The sequence below is a fragment of the Numida meleagris genome, chromosome 9 (genome assembly GCF_002078875.1).
Source record: "Numida meleagris isolate 19003 breed g44 Domestic line chromosome 9, NumMel1.0, whole genome shotgun sequence".
NCBI lineage: Eukaryota > Metazoa > Chordata > Aves > Galliformes > Numididae > Numida > Numida meleagris.
In genome coordinates, this window is record NC_034417.1 from 18281077 (window position 1) to 18302807 (window position 21731).

At 43.4% G+C, this 21731-nt stretch overlaps 1 long non-coding RNA gene across 2 annotated transcripts in view; it reads left to right on the forward strand.

The window, feature by feature from the left end:
- LOC110403776 overlaps positions 1–21731 on the forward strand; it is a 150634-nt gene that overhangs the window by 29569 nt on the left and 99334 nt on the right. The window contains exons 3-5 of one of the 2 annotated variants that reach the window (XR_002441828.1): positions 16780–16931; positions 17030–17098; positions 18063–18192. This is a non-coding gene — a long non-coding RNA (uncharacterized LOC110403776). Of the gene's footprint in view, positions 1–16779; positions 16932–17029; positions 17099–18062; positions 21132–21731 lie in introns of those variants that run through there. The other variant, XR_002441827.1, reaches the window with a different exon arrangement.

Genomic DNA, 21731 nt, shown 5'->3' on the forward strand with positions numbered 1-21731 from the left:
TTGAGGAATTCCTTCCGTGGGACATGCAGTCTAGGCCTGACATGAAAAACTGGTTAAAGTGTCTGAAAAAATAGAACAGTACTTTCCAGTTTCTTCAAATATCATTTCCATTTTCTGGTTTTTAAAATCTGGTCAAACTAGAATTGAACCTTTTGGAAGTCTGACAGGAAAAAAAAAATCCCCCTACTGATACACATTCATTCAAGTCATGCTGTAAACTGACCATTATGATATTTCATTTGTCAGCATGTACTACAATCACTTGTTCTGGATCCCTTGGGCAGACTGCCTTTCAAATCAATATTAATTATGTACCGCTAGACAGTAGCTAATCTGAAAAAAAGAGCAGGTTTCATTTAACGGATGACTGATGGTTGCTGGCCTCCCCGTGAGTGTGGGTTTTGGTTTTTGTTCTGGTTTCTGTGTTTTCTTTTGTGGCATCTCCAACCACATTATTGGAGGGCTGATGCTGTTTTGCACCTTTGTGTTACTTTGTTTTGCATAAATCTGACATTGAATTCAGAATTACCGGCAGCCACACGGTTGAGGCTCCATCGGATCCATCAGCACTGAACTTCAGCTCCAGCACCCAGGGCCTTAGAGAGCTCACCCTGGGTAACATTTTTATTCTTTCTGGCAACTGTCCGGCGCACAACAGAGGAGCCTGACAGAAGCATCTTTGAAATGTGTGTTTATTGCGTTGTCATCGTGCCAGCAGTAGCCGTTCATCTGAAATCTGTCAAAAATACTCCTCATCATCATCTGAGCTTCTGAAGAGCGATCTGCAATAACCACGGGCGGGGGGCTCTGCTGGGATGGATGTCTGAGGGTGGCAGGTGTGTCCGCTGTCTGCTGACACTGGGAGTGCAAACTGAAAGATGCCTGTTCTGCTGACGATGTAGTATGGTGAAAATCATGGACTCATAGAATGGCTCTGGTTGGAAGGGACCTTTATGATCACCTAGGAGGGTGTTGGATATGCCTTGGTTGTAAAATGACCTAGATAGATAGGAGTAAGAATCAAAGCAATGCAGAATTTTTCAAAAATGAGTTGTTCCAGGACTTGCAAAGAACAAAGTGTTACTTGATCTGGGGCGAGTGCCGCTGGTCTGTGCGTGGCTGGATCTCCTGCTTTCCCCGACGGCTGGAAGGGATGAGAATTTTGTCTCTCCTTTTTGTAGATTGCAATATCTATTAATCAGCATTCTTGGGTCTTCCTTCATCGCTGTAACTCACTTGAGCCCCTTAGCTAGAAGAAAACCCTGTCAACTCTCTGTGTAAACTGAGACTTCGCTGCTGTGAATAGTGCTGGAATTTTATTTATTAAGTAAAGGCTCTTGGATTTCTAGATTTTGCTTTGGAGTGGCAGCCGCGAAATACTACCTCCCCTGCCTGTCCCCAGAGAAAGGAAGCCTGTAGCACAGCAGGCAGTGCGGGGCCAGGGGTCAATCTCATGACAGAGGTGGCCCGACCACAGCTGCATCTCAGAGGCACGCTTTGGAGGGAAGGAATATCTGCACGGGGCTTAGCACACACTGAGGGAATCACAGGGAACACACGGCCCCTGTTGCTCTCCTCTTGCCATCGCTGTACAACGTACTCGTATCTTTATTCCGTAGTTGTACCTCTGCATATGCTACATTCGAGTCTTAAAAAAAAAATCTTAAAAAAAGGTAATATCAGTAGTAGCTGAGGGTACGGCACAAAATCGCTTTAAGTTTTAGGACATAAATAATATTTGGAAAACAATAATGCTTGTGACTGCCACCCGACCAAGGTTTAGAGCACAGCGCTGAGCTCCTTTTCCCGTGCTTGTTTTGCCCTCTGTGTCGGTGGGAACAAGTCTCACTGGGGGAGTGGCAGCTTTATTACTGTATGTATTTCTCTGAAAATTGGGGGAAGAGAAAACAATGCAGCAAACAGTGTGTGCACCGTCACAGAACGCTTCTCTTGGAGTTCTCAGTGCATTATGAAATACCCTGGGGAGGCTGCGGGAGGGAGGCTTTAAAGTCTCCAGACTGTTAGGTTAGGGAATTTGAGAATTTGGGGAAGTCTGAAATTTAAAGGGAAAAAAAAAAAATCATCTGTTTCTTGTAAGTAGGCATATCAAAACATGGCTGCAAATTACTCATTCATGTATATAAAAAAGCGCTTTTAAATTAATCTTTGTTATCATTTTGTGGTCTGCTTGCTCATATCTTACAGAGCTCTGTTGAAAAACGAACACAATTAGGAGCACAATTGACTTCCTTTTTTGAAAGGGCTGTTGTAAAAATAAAGGAGTTATGTTTTTCCACTCATACAAGCACAGAAATAAATACAATTCAAAAATAAAAGCAATAAACAAACATTCACAGTTCGGGCTTTTTTTTTTTTTTTTTTTTTAATTAGAAAAAGTTTAAAACAAACTAGGCAATACTCCAGGAAATGATTCTTAATGTTTTAAATATATTGTTTTAAATTTAGGTGATCCTTCAGTTTATTAAGAAGGCGGGGAACGAGGAAACGTTGTAGGTTACCTGTTTATAAACTCTGCCCACTGTTATTCCAGAAATAACTGAACTGCACAATTCACATAGGCCCTATCAGAAAAGAGATAGTCTAAATCAAAGCTTAAACCTGAAATTCTTGTTTACCGTTTTAACTTAGCCCCATTTGCTGTGTTTCTATTCAGATGATGTAAATAAGAAAGAAAAAAGAAATTGTTGTGGGCCGGATGCGAACCGAGATGCGTAGCCCTTTTCCAGTACAATGCTTCGTGTCCCAGCTTTGACCCTCGCTGGCGCCAATGGCTGCCTGCACTTGCGGGCACCATCGTTAAACCTCCCTCAGCATTTCATGCCTGGTTCTTCCCAGTGGCTGAGCACCTCACTGTGTCTGAAGGTGAGCCACGTAGGCAGCTGATGGTTCAGCGTGATGATGGAACCCATGGCTTTGAGGAGTCAGCCTTCTGCTGAGCTGTGGATTTGGTTGGCTTGGTTAATGTGGTTGGGGTGCCAGCATGGCCCGTCCTCCTGAGCTGGATGTGTTTCCTTGTGTCCTCTCTTTTCATATCCACCTCTTTTCTGTTCTGAGGACAGGCTTTGAGGCCAAAGGGTCATTTTGTACAGGACATTTACAGCATCTGGTTTTTGACCAGAGGTACTGTGTATCATAGTAATGAATCCCAGCCCTCCCAGATGTAAATAGGTTTGGGGATCTGGCCTTATGAGTACTCGAATAGTGGGACATTATAGTCACTGCATCGGTTATTAACTCCAAAGTACAAATGGAGTTTGGGTTTCTGCACACCCAGTGGTTTGATTTGTGCACGTACTCATGGACCATACATCTACGGACTTTGCAGGATATTTGCATTTTTTACATGTTAAAACTCTGTTTTTTTCTTTGAATACTTCCATTAGAAAAGCATTCTATGTTCCTCTGACATCTGCAGTCACAAATATAAATCTGGATTTATTGGAAATGTCTGATTTTTCAACATCCTCCAGAGCAGTTGTAGGAGAAGACACATTTGTCATGACAGCCTGTGATACGGTACAACTGTGATCTAGCTGGAAATATTTTCAAGAGAGTAGATGTCTCTGCGGAAGCACAGATGTCTCCAGGACAGACACTGTGCCTGCTTGGCACTTGGTCCAAGCCTGCGAACCCTCTGAGCTGGAGGCACCATGAGACCATAACTCACAAAGTCACAATTTTCTCCCTCTCTGGGAACATTTTTAATCTCTTTTAAAGGCCAGCTCTTCATTCTGGCTTTGCCTCAGCACTGGAGCTGCTCTCTAATTTTTGAATGCTAGGTGGTGACCTGGTTATTGGATGCTCACAGCATAGTCGTTGCCTTAGATTATAGGAGGTTGTTAGTGAAAACAAGCAGTGGGGAACCAACGTCTCGGGGTGAACCACTCAAAGGTGGGTGCTGTTGTGGGACTGTGGCAGGGCCTGTGGCCTTGAGCAGTCTGGCTCAGCCTTGTGTTGCGTTTGTAGAGCTGGTGTGGGTGAGCAGGAGTTCAAAGAACAAAACAAGCTTGTCCAAATTAGAAGGGACTCTCTTTCTCCAGAAACTCGGAGCTGTTGGAAAGAGCAAATTGACAGGTGTCAATGTGAATGTTTTGAAGCCCCTGATACTGTCTAGTTTGCCGTAGCAAAGTGGTCTCACACACAAGAAGGCTGCTGTTCAGCTGTGGGGTTTTTTTTCATTTGTTTGTTTTCTCTCTTTAAAGAAAGCCTTTCTCATAACCTTGTTGTAACTAATTAAAAAACAAATACTGTGTCTTAGAAAGAAGGGCTGCTCTTTCTGTCACCAGGCAAAAATGGAAAGAATTGTAGGTACCACCTTCTGATATACCTTTGGGGGAAATATGGTTTACAGGCAGAGCACAGTAGTTCAGAATGTGTCTGATGCTAGGAAAATCACATAAATTCCAAAGGAAAGACTCCAGGAAAGACTCCTGAGAGGGAATATGAGCGGAATAGTTACGCTACTACTACAGAAGTGAACAGAAATGAACCAAGCAGTGACTGAGGCCTGGTAGGAAGATGGATAATATTTTCCTAAACTAATGCTTTGCACTGTTACAGTGCTTCCTGACTCTCCCAGTACTGACTCTGTAATTTGATAGATTGGGGATCTGCTTTTAAATGCTTCAGAAATCCCACTGACTTCACTGGAATTCCTTCAGGTGTTTCTTCAACCTATGCTTGAATTTTCAGCCTTTGATTGTTCACTAGTTTAAGTTAGTAATTTAATTTTCTTTTAGAAAGAAATATTTTTTAATTATTGTTTTGATTGTAGAAAAAGATTTTAACTGAATGGATAAACTGTCACCTTCAGTTCCAAGATGAACCTTCTGTGTTCTTGTAAGAAATTATTTTAGATGAAGAATGAAAAATACTTTTGCAAGCAGTGGTGGGACAAATTGGCTTCAGCTTCTTGGAACAGGCTTCTGCTTCACCTACGGGTTTATTATCTTGTCGTGGCATGATATGTTGCCCTTGTGCCAGATCTTAATTGTAAGGTAAGCATCCTACCAATAAGACTTGTGTGCCAGTTTCTTAAACACTTCATTTAACACAGCTGAGAACCCAAGCTCTGAAAGAAGCGCGCAGATGATGTGTCTAGTATCAAATGAGAACTTGGTGAAGTAACTCTTCCCAGACACTGTTGGCTGCTTTTTTTTCATAGACATATGCTGCTGGAAGCCTTTAACTTATTCCAGAAAATGCAAATTAAATGAAATTCTTTATCGGCCACTGAATGCCGCTGGAGTTTTGGTTTTGCAAATTAGTTTCTAACAATTCCGAACTGCCTCCTCATGCTGAGCCCAGGATTGAGATAGGTGATGTAGCCTGCTGTGAGGGAGGAACCAACTTGTTCATTTCCAGTCCACCTCCAGGTAGCTTTTCCTTTATGGGTCACCACCATTCGAGCATGTGAGTTAAAAATAGGTGCTGCAGAGCCTGTTTCAGCCAAGAAAGCCTTCTGCTGTGAGTATATAGTATCTGACTGGCATGGGAACCTGAAAGACATTGATGTATGGTTTTCCTAAAGGCTGCCCAGCGGAGCTGAAAAGCTTGGTACAGGGCCCCTTGGCAGCTGTTTAGGTGGGAGCATGATTTACCCCCTTGCAGAGATACTAAAGCTGTAACCTATATCTACAAACCAAAGTCAAGGATTTATGAACCTTGGAATATTTTACCCATGCCTCTAAACTGCCAAGTGTAACTATTCTGGGCTGTAACCCAAGACATAGTTTACTGAAATTCCACTGCTTTAATGATGACTTTTTTTTTCCTATAGAAAACAATATGAAACATTCTGCCATCCAAACAAAATTGCTTTCTGCATCTGGAATTCGTTGATGTTTCCTTTAGCTGCTCGTATACATTTGATTCAATGAAATGGTTTGCAAATGCCATTATATCCTCAATCTTGGTTACTGCTGGTTGTTACAGCTTTTGCGTTACAAAATAGAACTGTTTGATGGTGAATTCCAGCAGTCACTGTGTGGAAGAGTGTCCTGTCCTTTCTCTTAAGAAGATTTGAAGAAGTAGGTCACTCAAGGTGAAATATGTCTTGGGAAGAAAGATGAAACCATTCAGGTGACATTGCTCAGGATAGTCCGTATCTTGTGTGCGCAGGCAGTGAGCTTCCTCCTGCTCTCAGCCAATAGGGGTGTTGGAATCAGAATGGAAAAGGCACTTAGGTCTGCATTTAATGGGGGTGAGAGCGATCTCTTACAAAGCAATTGGTGCTGCTGTGGATGCTGGGACAGCAGAGAGGGGTGGAAGATGCTACTGCCCCTTGCTTGCCTGTGCCTTCCTGGTTCCTCTGTATGTAAATGGCCTTTGTCTCAAGGCTATGAAAGAGCTTGTTCTGCATGAGAATTAGTGTTCGATCTACAGAGGTGAGCTGCTGCTTGTTCTTTGTTTCCAGGGTTAAACATATGGTACTGTGTATCACAAGTTCTTTCATCCCTGGATGATCTATGGCAACTGGGGAGGGTTAAAAGGAGGCATGGCTGTCAGGGACAGAGGCACCAAAGCCTCCAGCACGTCAGGAGACGTGTTGTGAAAAGCTCTCACGAGGCAATGGCAGGCTTTCAGGTAACCACAAAATGAGCTCTGAAGCCAGGCTTTAGATGAGGGCAGAGGTAATCCACGATCGTGGCCCTGGTGGAGTACGCAGGCAGTCTGATTTACTCTGGTTCCTGCTATGGTGGGCAGAGCAAGTGGATGTTTTCCAGATGTTTGGAGAGATGTATTTCTGAAACCAAGTTGTAGGAAAACAAACTACCACATGAAAGGACACGAGTGCCAGGAAAGTGAAGGAGAATGGCATGCATTAACAGTGTTTAATCCTTTCCTTTTTCTGTTCTTGTACTCTGAGAAGTAGAAGCTTGTGTTGATCAAGAAAGCTCCTCTGTGCTAAGCATTCAGTGACTCCTAAATCGCTATGCCTTCGTGTGTCATATTCTGGAGGACTTTCGTCTGATAAATTTAAGAAGATTGTACACAGCACTCTTAATACGTCCTCTCCACTGCTGGGGATGCCACAGAAACACAGCTGAATTGGGAATTTTTTGTTGTTGTTGTCGATGTTGGCCTCATCCCCAAAACATTCCCAGAAGGAGTCTCCCATGATGGGGATAGTACTGAAGCAGCACAGGAAGTGGAAGATCATCAGACAGCCCCAGTTCCAACAGTCTGATAGATGAATCTTTGAGCAAATGTTGTGTGTTTAAACAGGAGGGGAGAAAAAGGAGCAAAAGCGATTTGATGCAGTTCCATGGGAAGAGCCCTTTTTATTGCTTGTGTCGATTTCGGCAGATCTAAGCTTGGTCCAGCTCTGAAGTCCAAATAGCTACAGTGGAAATCCTGGTCTTTGGGTTGGATTGTGTGTGGATCCTGTGTGAAATGCATTGCTCTGGAATGCATTAAACCAATGTGGTCATCAGCTGAAAATGAGCAGCTCCGTGAGAGTCAGAAAAAGGCTGGCTGCTTCCTGCCTTTTGCCTTTGCAGTTCGGCGGGTTTTGGGGTTTCTGTGAATGTGTCTTTCAGCATTTTACAATGAAGATCCCTTTCAGTCAGGGCTTTTCTGAAAGTAATTTGGCAGTTTAGCTACGTGCTTCTTGCTTGAGAGCTCAGGTTCTGAACATGCATGCTTAGCTCTGTCTGTCATCAGCAACCACTTTAACCTGGGATGAGGACGCAGGCTCTGAAATCCCCCCAGGTTATATTTGTTAAAGCAAGATGGTGAAAGGTGAGGGAGGCAGATTACAATGCATGGAATGAAACCCAAAGGGATACGTGCGCCTTAAACTTCCACGGTGTTTTTACGAAACCTGGAGAATCAACCTCATAATTACCTGCTCAGCAAGATGTGCTGATCTGCTGGCCTTCATGTCCAGTAGGTGGAAGTTTAACCAGAGCTACCTGGCCAGGAGCAATCTCTTTAAGGAATCATGACAGGTTGTGTAGATGCAATTGCAGAAAATACAGCCTATTTTGGTAGGGCAGTGTATGTTAGTTACTGGTCTGTTCTACCAGTAAACTGCTCCTGACTTGGCTTCCCTTTACTAGGTGAGGTTATCACACCTTTTCTCTCCCAGCTGCCATGCTTTGCTGGATGGCCACATCGCACTGATCCCTGATATTGGGGCATCTGTAGTCCCACCCCAGCTCAGCTCGGGGGAAACTGCTGAGCTTGGGGCACCTCTTACCTCCATCACTGTGTCTGGCAGTGAGGGCAGCATTACACGTACAGCTCTGCTTGTAAGCCTGGCTGGTAACGTCTGGAGAGTGGGCAAAGAACTCAATGATCAGCTCATTAGGCACAGGAACGTGTTCACCAGCATCAGCAATATCCTCAATTAGTGCCCAGCCCCATGGGTACATCTCTCCGTGCAGTCGTATCTTGTTCTCTAAGGAAACTCCTCCATCATCTTTTTAGTGCTACTTTTGCAGCTCAGATGAGCTCTGTTTGGAAAGGAAGGGTGCTTGAGGGACCAGGAAGTACAGTTCAGCAAAAGAACTGAGAAAGTCCAGGCCCTGCTATCACAGGTCACTATGTCCTCTCGTCTCCTCTGTGAATTAATAAACATCCATTTTAAAACACAGTAACATTTTTGCACGGTTTGCGTTTCTCCCTTCCTGCTGGAGGGCTGTGCCAGAATCTTTCTGCACCCTTTTCTAATTTCTAGGAGAAATTTATTAATGGTTGGCTTATATCCACTGCTTGTTGTGCAAATGTTTCTCTTCATACGAAATGTCCCTTCTTCCTGCTGTTTGCCCTTCTGATTTATTTACAGAGAGCCTCATGCATCGCCCCTCAACCTGGCTTTGTAGCATCTTAAAGTGCATTGTTGAAGTGCCTGTAGGAACAGTGAGGAGACCTCTGAGCTCCTGGTTGCAGGTGACGTGGAGCAGTGCTGTGTCCAAGCAGCTGCCCACACTGCCTTGCTTTGTGGCTTGGCTTCAGCGCCGTGCACCCAGAGAACTGCAGGTGCGCGCCCAAGACACAGCCAGCAGGAGTGAATGGGAGATGAAGATGTTGAGGCTGTATCCTAAATCTCCTCCCGCCACGCATCCTGACTGATGCGGCCATCTTATCTCAGAGCTCTGAAGCAAATGGCCGCCCACCCCCTGCTCCCTTCCCCGGGCTGCAGGCTGCTGGGTGACGTGGAGCGGTCGTACGCCATCGTATTGAGATTGTTCGTGTAGCTCTCAGACTTTAACAAACCAGCAACTACTCGGTGTGATGTAAAACATGGAAGTTATTAAAATGAAGTGATGTGTCTTCCCATTCGAAAATTTCCTAACCATGTGGGAAGTTTCCAGGGATAGCTCGTACATATCAATGTAGTGTTTGCCAGGGAGATTGTTTCAGAAGTTGGTGGGATAGTACAGCAGTCACCCTATCCTGTTTCGCATGGAAGGCTCTTCCTTGTGTTCTTTACAAGCCCTTGACACTGAGAACAGTGTGCTCACAGCACCGATTACATGTTAATATAGGTTAATGGAAGTTCATGTGGCTGAGTCTTGAAATGCTTAGCTCTCCTCTCGGTGCTGCCTGACAGCTTTATTACCACGCAGACGGGGGGGAAGCCCGCTCAATATGCTAAGCGCTATCAAAAGATTTTTCTTTATGGTCTTAAGAGGGCTTATCTGTAAGTCCTGGCTGCACAATCTTTGAAAACTACAATGTTACAGACAGTGATTTTTTTTACACATGGTTTATTTTTAAATAAAAGCATTCTGAGACAGAGCCGGGGTCATGTTAACTGTTTTTTTTCCCCTGAGCTCTGTTGGTGCAGACTTACACGGTTGCTCCATTTTGTCAATCTACGGCAATTTTGTTGTATCACTCGGTTGGAAAAATTGAAATATTTCATTGTCAAATTCCCAAACCAAAACTGCAGGTTGCAGTGGCAATTGTTGTACTTTTAGATGATTTTGAAAACCAAATGAAATCCTTCCAAGCAGTCCAAAACAAAAACAGTATAACAAAGACCATTTTTTTCCTCAAGTTTTATTTTCCCATTATTTGAAGACAATTATTTTATCTGGGGCCTGGGGCATTAGATGTAACAACTCGCCTGCGTGCAAGCTTTTTAAAAGGTGAGCTATATCTGCCCTCGCTGCCGTAGAGGGGAAACTCGTTCCCGTTTTGCTCCCGCAGCTCTATCCACTTTGCAATATAAATATTTTGTGTATGTTACCAATTATCTGCAGCACTGTTCTGCTCTTGAGCTACATCACAAATCTCGGCACCACTTTTTTATGCTTTTACGGCTCTACTCAGATTTCATCCCTAGAAGAAGAACAAAGAGCGTATGTTCTGTATAACCACAAAAACATCCGAGTAGAACAGGAAAGCCATTAACTGAATACTGAGACTGTATGAAGAAGCTACAGCTATAAATGTGTTTCTGGGTGACCGAGTTTCCAGCAAAGCCTGGAAGTTTTTGGAGATTGCTGTGGGCAGCTTGGTTCTGCGTTATCTGGAGAAGGTGGCTGCGAAGTTCTGTGTTCTCACCTCCTCAAAACTTGGGAATTCTTTCAGGCCCCCAAGCTGAGCACCTGGCAACGGAGCATTTGAAATCAAGCGGTCTCCGTAAAATTGCAGGGTTTGATTTTACAAGATGACCGCGCTGATCTAAGCAAGAGCTGCTCCTGAAGGGCATGGGATAAACAGGAGGAATGTGGGACTGGAAAACGGGTGGCGCATTGTTTTCCTAATCCACTTTCAAGAAACATATTAGATTATTGTGCTGTAATGGGGAAAAGTGTGTTTCTACTTTACACCAAGTGTATGAGGAGTCCAGCTCATAGGCAGAGGAGGAGGAATGACGTGAGCCAGGGACGCACAGAGACTTGTTCTGAACTTCTGCTCGCACGGAGCTAAGAGGCAGTGAGGCAGTGGGAGCTGCGTGCCACAGGGAGGGGGCACTGGGGGGAAGGTGGGGGAGAACAGGCTGTTGTGTTCGCTCTTTGTTTCTGTAGACCAAAGGAGTGCAACTTGACCTGAAGCGTATGAAATAGGCAGTTTCTACATCTTTTGCAAATTACAGAACTGAAAGTATCGAATCCTTTGTGGATTCCTCTCTTTTTACATCTGATGAACTGAAGAGCTCTTTACAGAGAAGTGCTGAGTGCGTCGTCTCCTTCCAAGTGCAGGGTCCGCACGGGTCTCAGCTCTATTCCAAATTCATCTTGGCCTTGGAATACATCAAAATCTCATAGAAACGGGCCTCTGGACTTCTTGCTTTCCTCCTCTCCCAACAGCACAGGCGCCAGTTCTTGGTGAGATCCGTGCTGTAGCCAAGTAAATAGGGTCTTTCTACAGCATGAGCAAGCCATGCTTTTGAGATATAGTGTTCCCAGAAATGGTAGCAGTGTTTGCAGAACTAAAAACCTCTAGTTATTTTCTTTATATTTATACTCCCATGTTAACAAATGCCTTGTTTGATTACTTTTAAATATTGTGTTTCTGGAATGAAAATAGAATGCTGGCTTTTGACTCTGGCTTCTAATTCAGTTTGCCTTATTATTTGAGCTTACGAGAAAGCTGATTTTTTTTTTTTTTTTTTACAAAGGATGGTTTGTTTTAAGACCATTGTAAAGCCGAATGTTTAAATACTGACCATTTTAACTTCCAGTACTCCTCAGTAATTGGGAGAACCATTCAGTCTTTTTCTATGACTTCTTTAAAGACCTTAGTCTTTAAGAAGTTTTGTGTCTGTGGCTAACTGTAGAACATTATACACTGGTACAATTTCCATCTCCTGGTGGAAATATCTTGCATTTGGGGATTTCTCTGACATGCAGTATTGCTTCTTAGCCAGACTGGCTTTTCTGATGATGAAAGGCAAAAGAAAGCTATAGACAATTTACTTACCACAAAGTTATGCAGAAGTAGGATTTAGGACTTGGGTCTCTTCTGCTTAATACCTGCTTTGTCTCACTAATACAAAGGACTTGAGGAAGGGCAATAAGCATTTGTATGAAATGGTCTGAAAAGTGCCTTGGATTTGGGTGTTTCTGTGACTTCTTGGGAAAATTTGTGGCTGCCGTTTCCTTTAAATACAGTCGCTTCTGTCCATGCTTCCCATCCGAGGAACTGTGATGTGTTTGGTTAACCTGAACGGATCCTAATCTGGCCCCTGAATTCACTCATTTTGTCTTGTACAAAAAATTGCTCAGGGCTCTTCTGGAGCTGTCTGGAACACGTGATGAGGGCAGGCTCTCGCAGCTTTTAGATTTACCTTTCATGAACTGTACTAAGGAGTAAATGGAGATTTTTCAGTGAAATGAAGTTTAGGTGTTGGCATTTCCTACATTTTAATTTGCCCATAAATACATTTGAGGTGGAGCTTTTCTAAAATGAGATTTGCATGTTCAGTTGTGAGAAAAATAAATGTTTTTGTGAGTGTTTTTATAGCTGTTTGAAAAACTCAAAACAAGACCAGAATTACAAGTACAGGTCAGAGGGGATAAAACTTCATTTTTCCTGCGTGCTGAGAAGAATTGTCCAAAGTTTTTAATTGGTAACTAAAATGCTTATCACAACTTTACTGATAATTAGTATCTAAATGTGTCAGTGCACATTGCAGAGCTGCCGCTTCTTAGATCTGAAATGCTTTCTGTTTTCTGTCCAGTTGGTTTCCTGCAAAGTCCTGAATTATTCTAGCTTTTGCGGGTCATTGTTAACCATGGCAGGAAGGGTCATTGTTAAAAATGTTTTCAGAACTTTGATAACCAGTTTATCAACTGATTCACATGTTTAATCAGTTAATAGGTTTTCCTTTTCAGTGCATGGGAATTTCTTTGTTTATCTTAACTGAGTAACTGTTTCTACAATGGAAAGAACTGTAGTTGACTGATAATCTTTTCAAATATGTGGAGTTTGCTCTTGTGATGCAAGTTACATGGCCAGACCCTGCACTCTGGAACAGTCCACCAGAATACAGCACAAGTTTTGCATGCGAGTGAAACCCCAAAACGGTCCAATGTCCTGGGAATAGCGAGCATGGAGCTGCAGGGGTTTGGTAGTTTATCATAAAGCTTTTAAGGCACTTTAGTATTTAAAAACAGATAGGAAACAGCTTTTGAGAATTTTTCTGGATTGTGCTGTGCCAGCATCTGTGCTTCCTTCAGTACCTGGTCAAAAATTGCTTAACAGGATAATTTCTCACCAAAAATGCTGCTCTGTCTCAAGATGCATGTTTAGCATGAAGCATCTCCAAGAACTGAGATTGCGACCAGTCCCAGGGCTGCACCACCCTCCTGAAAAGGATTTCCCTAATATCTGATGTGAACTTGCCGAGATGCAGTTTGTGATATTGCCCCTTGTTCTGGCAGCCATCTCAAAGAAGTCAGGCAGTGTTGTCACTGAACTTCCCATTCAAGCAGTGCAATTTGCTGTAGGCTGTTAGCCTGCTGCTGGATCCCCGTCTCTTCCTCAGGGCAGAGCTGCCCAGGGCCCTGCTCCTGATGAAGTGCAGCGTGCCCTTTGCCTTATTTGCTGAGAGCACACTGTTGGCTTGTATTCAGCTTGCAGACAGTTTTGTGTTTTTTTCTGCTATTCCCATTGTATTAAGGCCCGTCAGCTCCTGTGTTTATAAACAAACTCTAGGCCAAGTAGAACTATAAACTTTATTTTGCTTTTTGGAAATAAATTCGATGATGGTATTTGCTTTCTATGTAAAGAGCAACTTGGCATGAAATAATATACAATAATAAAGTTGCGAAATTTATGTTTACATAACATTTATCTCCCTTGAAATTGCAGATACTTAGAGAGCCCTGCTAGTCTCACTTGGGCTCGTAACAGAACCGTGCTCATTCAGGCACAGCAGCTTCTGGGAACTGGCATCGTGTTTACACGTGAGAAAGAGTTAGCAGCTTGCTTTATGTGATCTGGTTTCTTTCTAGATATGTTTGTTCCAGTTGCTGTATAAAGGAAATGTGTTTAGGTGGCTACAAGTCCAAAGTAAAAACCCAAGCTGTGCTGCAAAGCCAGGCATGGGAGCTTTGTTGTTACGCGTTGGACTGAGGAATACACAAACATATCAGTAGAAAGTCAGCTCTGTTTGACAGGCCTGGCTTCACGTATTGTGGCTCAGATCTAAGCCATAAAGATGTTTCTGAGTTCCTCTTCTGAGTGGCAGGAGGGTTAAAGGATGTATTCTGTCCTGCTGAGAGACCGCTGGGGACCAGTGACGGAGAGGGCTGGCTGGAAAGTACAGCTGAGTGTGCTTATGTGCCATGAAAATGTGTGTCTGGAGCCTGGAGTTTCGGGAGTGTATGAAAGCAGTGCAGAGCTGCGGTACCATCAGAAAAGGTCCAGTGCTTTTTCAGATGACGTGATGGAGAATGGATGGGGAGGAGGCGAGGGTTTATTCTTTTTTGTGGCCACCCAAAAGCAGGAGGTGGTAGGAGGGAAGCGATGGGATCTTGTGGATGTGGGTGAAAAGAAAGCAGAAGATTGGGTTAAGCCATCTGTAAAACTGCGTTGTGTCAGCCACTGTTTAATGCCGCATCGATTCAGCGTTTTTGTTTGATAAAGCAAAACTTCCTGAGAGTGGAGCAGGCACAAGCCTCTGAGGCATCGCTCTGTATCTGCTCCTGAAAACTGGCTTGAACGTGTTTCTTCATTTCTCCCTCCTGAGATGACACACAGCCACGAAACCCCTGAAGTGTTTCCTTCACCTCCAGAAGATGCCCCTGTCCTCTCCCAGCCTGGTGCTCTGTGGTAACAGAGGTGTAACATAGCACTCATATCTGTCTGTGTTGAAAAGCAGTGGGTATTGGAGTATTTTCCAGTTCAACTAATTATCCTTAAAACCCAAAGATCCTTATTTTACAAATATCATTGTGCAATACAGAGAGGATAAATGCGGTGTGGTGTTTGAAGGCTTTTTGTTGTTGCTGTTGTCAGCTTTCTGTTCCATCCTACTGAAAAGCTCCTCTCTGTTGGGAGTCAGGAGCAAATAAGATCTTCTTGCTGAAGCTTTTTGAAATTTAAAACCAATTCATTAGGTACAATGCAGGCGTGGAGCGCAGGCAATTATTAGGATTTCAACAGCAAATATTGCAGCCCATGAAACATTAGACTGATTTCCTTCTTGTTTAAAACATCGCAGCGCGTTTCGCCCCAGCTGAATGTGCTCTTGAGCTTTTGTGTCAAAGTGAATCATGATCTAATGCCCACCAGATTACATCTAAGTGTTGCAGTATTTCCCTTCTAATTCTGGCTCTCCCAACTATGACAATATTATTTGTCTAGTCGGTTATGTGCAAGTGTGAATGAGGAGATGTGATTCCTACATGTACGCGGGCGCACGTGGGAGCATCGCCTGAGGACACTGCGCTCGGGTTGTGCTCAGCAGCGCTCACGTTTCGCTATCTTTCCTTTCCTGACACATAAAGAAAAAAACTGAGTGGGTAATTAGGCAAAGAGCATAATAAGATCCATGTCTACAAGGGCAGTGTGGCTCAGAAGGCTTTGATTTGTGTGAATTTCTGTACAAACGTGAAATAGCCTGGTACTTAATTGGTCGCTGCCCGCACACTGTGCGCGCTGGAGTGAATGACCGCGGTCCGGGCCATTCCCCCTGGGGCGGCGTGGAGCCGCGGGGCGGTGAGAGCGCTCTGTGTCGGAGCACACAGGCCCAGTGAGCAGCACGGGAGCCCCTCTGCAGCCAGCCATCACTAACACTCCCGATAAAACCTGACATCTTTTCCATCCCCTCGACCCCTCTGTGGAACTCTAATTAATTTAAATGGTTTTACCGAGGGACCGTGGCACTGCTGAAAAGGCAGAGGGCTTTGCTTGGGTAATCAGCTTAAATACCCGTCCGCTTCCTGCCCTCGCTGCTCCGAACTTCCCATTTGGGAGACATAAATACTGCTTTTATTTTTAAATCTTTTTTTCTTTCTCTCCAATTTCCTCCAGTTTTCCTAATGCACCTCATACGAGATTCCATTTCAAAGGGCAGGATGGTGAAGCCTGTAAACTGGATGCAGACGGGAACTTTTTGGTTCGATGTTGATTGCCATTATTGGAGGAAGGGATAATAAGGGGTTTGGCGTGGAAGAGGTACATCTCTGGCAGTCAGGACCTGGTGATAATTAGGAAGAAATCCACGGTTTCATTTATTTTTATGCTTCTTAAACACCACTGCTTAAATAAGCATTTTGCAACTCCTGCTGTAGCAGCACAGCAGTTATTTCTGAGGTTAAAAAAAGGGAATAGTTTGCTGAATACATTTTTATAAGTATATTCATCTGAAGGCACACCAGGGTCTCTGTCAGCGGTAGGATAAGGTTTGAAATGCTGCTACTAGCAGGCCATGTATGGACAGACACTATTACAGAAGCCTCTGTGAATGAAGCAGGCGTATATAGCACAGCTTCTGCTACCACTGGCTTCTTTTCTGTCATTACTCAAGAGAATTGCCATCATGTGGAAGAGCGCTTCACAAGGTCAGGGCTTCAGGAGGTGAAAGGCTTTAGTGTGTTTAATCTGGGGAGTGTGAGTAATCTGTGGAAACATTCCTCTCCTTCAAATTATGCACACACGCTTCTTTTTTCATAGACAATTTTTTGGTCAGTCATATTCCTCTTCTCTAAATTCTGGCAAAATTCTGTTTTCTGGAAAGAGAGCTTGGGATCAAAGATAAATCTTACTTTTAACAGCAGTTTTTTTATTATTATTATTTTTTATTTTCTATGACCAGTCTTTGTCTAACTTTACCTTCTCACTTTTTCTTAGGAGTAGCAGCATTTGGCCAAGAAGACAATCTGCCTTCCAGATACAGACACTTGCCATAGCTGTTGTGGTGTGCTTTGGAACGTGATGTCCTCCACAGGTGGCAGCCAGCAGAGAAAACGTGGTTGGATCTGCAGAGATGTAGCCCGATGCCAGTGAGTTTATCACCCTCTTCCCAGCTGACAATTTCTCAGAATTTCTGCCCCAGCCATTTTAGGAATCTGTCTAAAACTGTCGTGTGTTCTTATACTAGGGGCTGTAAGTGACACTATGCGGGATACAGAAAATTGTTCTTGGACACTGTGCAGGTCTCTGTAGGCAGGTATGTGTCACATGATGGGAGAAGTTCAGCCTCACTTTAGAGCCAAAGTCTGGAACTATGTGGCTGCTTTGGGATTTTCATGCCTACGTGTGGAGTTGGTGTGTGTTTGGCAATCTGTGCAGAAATCTCCTAACGCGTGTTCAGAAGCTACTCAGACATTAAGGAGAAGTTGCTCTGTAGGAGGACCAAGCTTTTTAGCTCACCATTATAAAAGGCCAATCTTTGTTTCAAAAGGAAGGGGCTGGGTGAGGTTGCTGTTAATCCTATTAGTCAACTGGAAACAGGATTGAGCTCCAAATACAGAGTTTTCCTAGGTGTTTTGAAATCACAGTGTCTAGACTCAGCTCAGCTCCTACGAGGGCATCGAAATAAACTGACAGACATTTGCAAGGATACTGCATGCAGCACTTCCAAAACTAAGCTCAGATCGTTAAATGGCAATCAAATTTTCTCAAACATCAATATGTGACAGTAATAGTTAAAAGGTAATTTTCTCTGAGGAAAAGATATTATGTTCTTTACCTCATGTCAGCAGTAAAAGCCAGCATTCCTTTCCATCCATCCCACCTGGGAGTGGATAATACCTTTCCCTGGCTGGGTCTAGCAGGAAAGACATACTCTGTTTATGGGTGTTTGGTAGCTGAACAATTACTTCTTTATATTTTATTCATGCCAGTTTACACATTAGAAAAAGAAATACTAGCAAATGTCATCCTACTGTGCTGCTGTTTCTCCAGTGCTGTTTTTCTAGTGTTGTTTAATGATGAATCATGAATGTTAACTTCATCTATATGTAATGCTTTCTATATATACATATATTTATATAAAAATCTGGGTGGTGGCTGGGGGAGAGTTATTCTGTCTGCCTCATCTTTTGTTTTGATCTAGTTGCTATAGAAATACTAAGATCAATTTTGACAGGATAAAATACTACAAATTACATTGTCAGATTACCTCATTACAGAGGGCTGGCACTTTGGATTGCAACATTACCGAAACGAAAAGCGTGAACACTACAGGAATTTCTGCTCTATGGAAAAATGTTATTTTTGGATTCTTCAGGAAGGCGTGCGTATGAAACCAGCAGTTCCCTGGTGAGTGACTAGTCCTTGAGACCAGCAGAACTTTCGTCTTAATTTTTGGTTGCTGTAGGTGATGTCATAGTTGGACGTACATTGACATTAAGCTGTAACTGGCATCTTTGTGACACAAGCCTTCATGTTTTTCTGTTAAACACTTAAGACAACTGATTTCTTACAGCAAGACTGGTGGAATTAGTCTTTTTATCCCTTTTTTGTGTGTCATCTACTACCTGTGTGTCCTTGCATCAGTATTACTAACATTGTTTTAGTAATTTGCCCTGCCTGATTGAGCATGCCTTACAGTCTCAAAGCTGGAAAATGTTAGAAACAACTGCCCTTTCGTTCATGAGCATTGAAGGGCATGCTTTTAGAGCAAGCAGATTTGGGATGTAATCTTGCTTCCAGCGGGAGGTGTCAGTATCTTGTCTGTGCTGCGTGGAGATTCCCATGAAATCTCAAGTTTCTGTGGTTTTCCTTTTCATGCTGATGGAACTTGCACGTGTTTGTGTGCGGATAAGGGACTTGTTTGAAGATGTTTTGCAGTTTGAATCAGGGAAGTGTCTTGTCCTCTAACTGCTGGTAGAACTGTATTGCTCTGTTAGTAAAACACGCCTTCATTGCTAGGTTTTATTTAGGAAAACATTTATCCATCAGTATTATTTGTATACAGGGAGGCAATCTGTGTGATTTGGCAAATGGCTTAACATTCTGTTTTTCTTCTAGTCAAGAATATTACTCTTGCTGTATCTAATCTAGAGTTGTAAATTGCAGTAGAGGTACAAATCCAAAACAAACATTTTGAAGAATTTGAATGGAGTAGAGCCCCAATTTCCATTTCAGCACTCTCTCTGTTGTCCAATTTGTTAAACTCAAGTGGTCCCATGTGCGAGTAGCATGACTGCCAGAAGTGCTCTGCAGCCATCTGCTTTTTTGGTAAGTCTTTGATTATTTCTTTGTCTATATTTCTGTCTGAAATTAGAACTGGCAACTCAATTGGTTGGTTAATATTGCATTTTTTATAATTTAACATTTCCAACTTATGGCTAGGAAATAGCAGCAAGGTAATAAAAAGCACAAGAAACAAACTTTCCTACTGAAGTCCTGGTGGAGCTTTTGTACCGTATTGTTTCAGCAATTGAACAGAGAAAGTTTTACTCTTTGTGGGTAATATCAAGCTGGAAGGAGCAGATGTAGCAGGCTGCACCAGCTTGATGAGCTGTCCAGAAAACGTGGAGAAGAACTGCCAGGCTCTGATAGAGGCACTTGCAGTAGAGGTGAACTTGGAAGTCAATGCTTCACTTACATCAGAACCAAACCACACTGTAGAGGAAGTAAGTTAAAAGCAGGGGGACCTCTTCTGAAGATAGAGGTCTCATACGATAGCTAGAAATCCGTTGCCCATGTGGGTCTGCTATGGAGGCTGCATGCTCGATGGCTCTTTAATTTCAAACCTGGGAGAGCTCTGGCTCTGACTGATATCCTGCTACTGGGTGGTGTGTGCTGCCAGGTTGTCTCAATGGAAGCTTCATGAGAAGTCCTAGATTTCTTCACCAAGGACGTCAGTGCAGAAGTCAGGTCCTGTCATGGTATCTGGAGATACCATGAGGTATTGGGAGTCAGGGCTAGGGCAGACACTGTGATCTGTGGGTCTGTCCTTCCAGATGGAATCCAGAGAGGACACCCACACACATGCCCTGTAATGCTGACTGCGTGGGAGAGCGCATGATATAGAATAATTTATTATTGGTTGCTTTGTTTGCTTGTTTTTTTCAGTGGTTTTTTTTTTTTTCTTTTTAAATTACATGCGTTAGAACTTTAGTCCAATCATCATTGTCTTGTGAAAGTGCACCAGCTCTGCAGGGTGACGATGGAAACTCATGTGCCACACGCAGAGGTTTGTTATTTCCAGTAGCCTCTCTAGCCTGCACTGGTAGGCATGAGAAGGAGGGCAGCTTTCCTTAGTGCAGGATCACATTGTGAAATGTGCCATGTTCTGAGCATGCTGCTGGTCCCCTACCACACCCTCTCAGTCCATTGCCCATCCTTGTCATTTCTCTTATTGTGGCAAAGGGAAAATATTTCTTTCCGATTGTAAAGGGCTCTCAAAAAATGAACTCCTTTTGCTCTTTGAGAACTCCCCCTGGTTCTGTGGGAGACGGTGGGTTTCATGGCACTGTTATAGAAAACCAGAAGTTCCCAGGGCTGTGGTGGGGTGGGCGATGCTGCCGAGGTGGGCTGCTCTGCCTCGGTGTGCCGGGCTGCTCTGCCTCTCTTGATTTGCAGGCTGCTAAGGGCTAGCAGTGCTCAGAGCTGTCAGACGGAGAAAAGGCAGGCACTGTTTCCAAATATACAAATGCTCAGAACATAAAAAATATTTTTGTTTTAAATTTTAATAAAGCAGAGGGAGGGAGAGGAAAGGGAAATAATACAGCAAGTGGGGATGTGGTGGGAGCCAGCCAGGCTGGGGCTTGCTAATATCTGAACTGGGCTGTTGAAAAATGTTTTAAATCTGCCGGAAGGTCCCGAAAGCACAGCTCTGCCCAGTTTGAGTCAGTGGTGACAGGATTGGGCCCTCTGTTACTTTTTTATTTGGTGTTATAAATTACTTTCCCACATTTCCAAAGACATTAACGAATCTTTTCAAGGCATGCTGTGAAAATCATTGCATGTGTTGCTTAAACTACTTATCCATATGTAGGTTTGTACACTATAGGAGCTTTTCCGTTTTGTTTTGCTCTTCCAAAACGCTGGCAAACTACAGATCTTTCCTCCTCTCCCGGCTTTGATTTTTTCCAGGTAAAATGATGGCAGATGTACTCAGCTCAGTTTCGTATAACATATTGCTTACTGGAAGAACAAATTTAGCTCCCTGCCTTTTTACTGTAAACTTGGGTTTGTTTTTTATGTATTTGTAATTTCCTTTCAACCATTTATAAACAGGTTAGAAATACCATTTCGAGCCGTCTGACTCTATTAATAATCAGAGTTCTTTATATGTCTTCTTTAGGATCTGTGGAGTAGGAACAAACTGTATGGTAAACAAACATCTCCAAACTCTTCCTGCTGCAAAAATATTCAGTGCATTGTTTTGTGCTCCTTGGAGTATTCTGCCTTTACTTAGAGCGTTATAGTCAGGGATTTAGCTGCTAATTGTGTTTTCCAGGAAGAGCGTTTCATTTTATTCCTTTAGGGTACAAGAAGGAATAATTTTTGCAACAACATTCGTATTCCATTAAAAAAAATTAAAACTGTCATTGGAAAACTGTGAGAATTGAGTTTCTGATGACAGAGCCAGAAGGCTGCTGGCTGCTTTCCCTGCTTGCCTCAATGCTATGGCTGAGCCAAGGCAGTGATTCACTCTCACTGGACTGGGTGACCTCCAGAGGTCCCTTTACACCTCAGTTATTCTGTGGCACCATGAAACTGGAGGGTTCCCTTCCTTTCCTCCCTGTGCCTGGTTTCACAGCCCTCTGCTTCCCTCATGCTTTTCTGGTGAGCAGGTTCGAGGCACTGCACCTGCGCAAACCAAAGGTGGGAAGGGGAAATGGAGC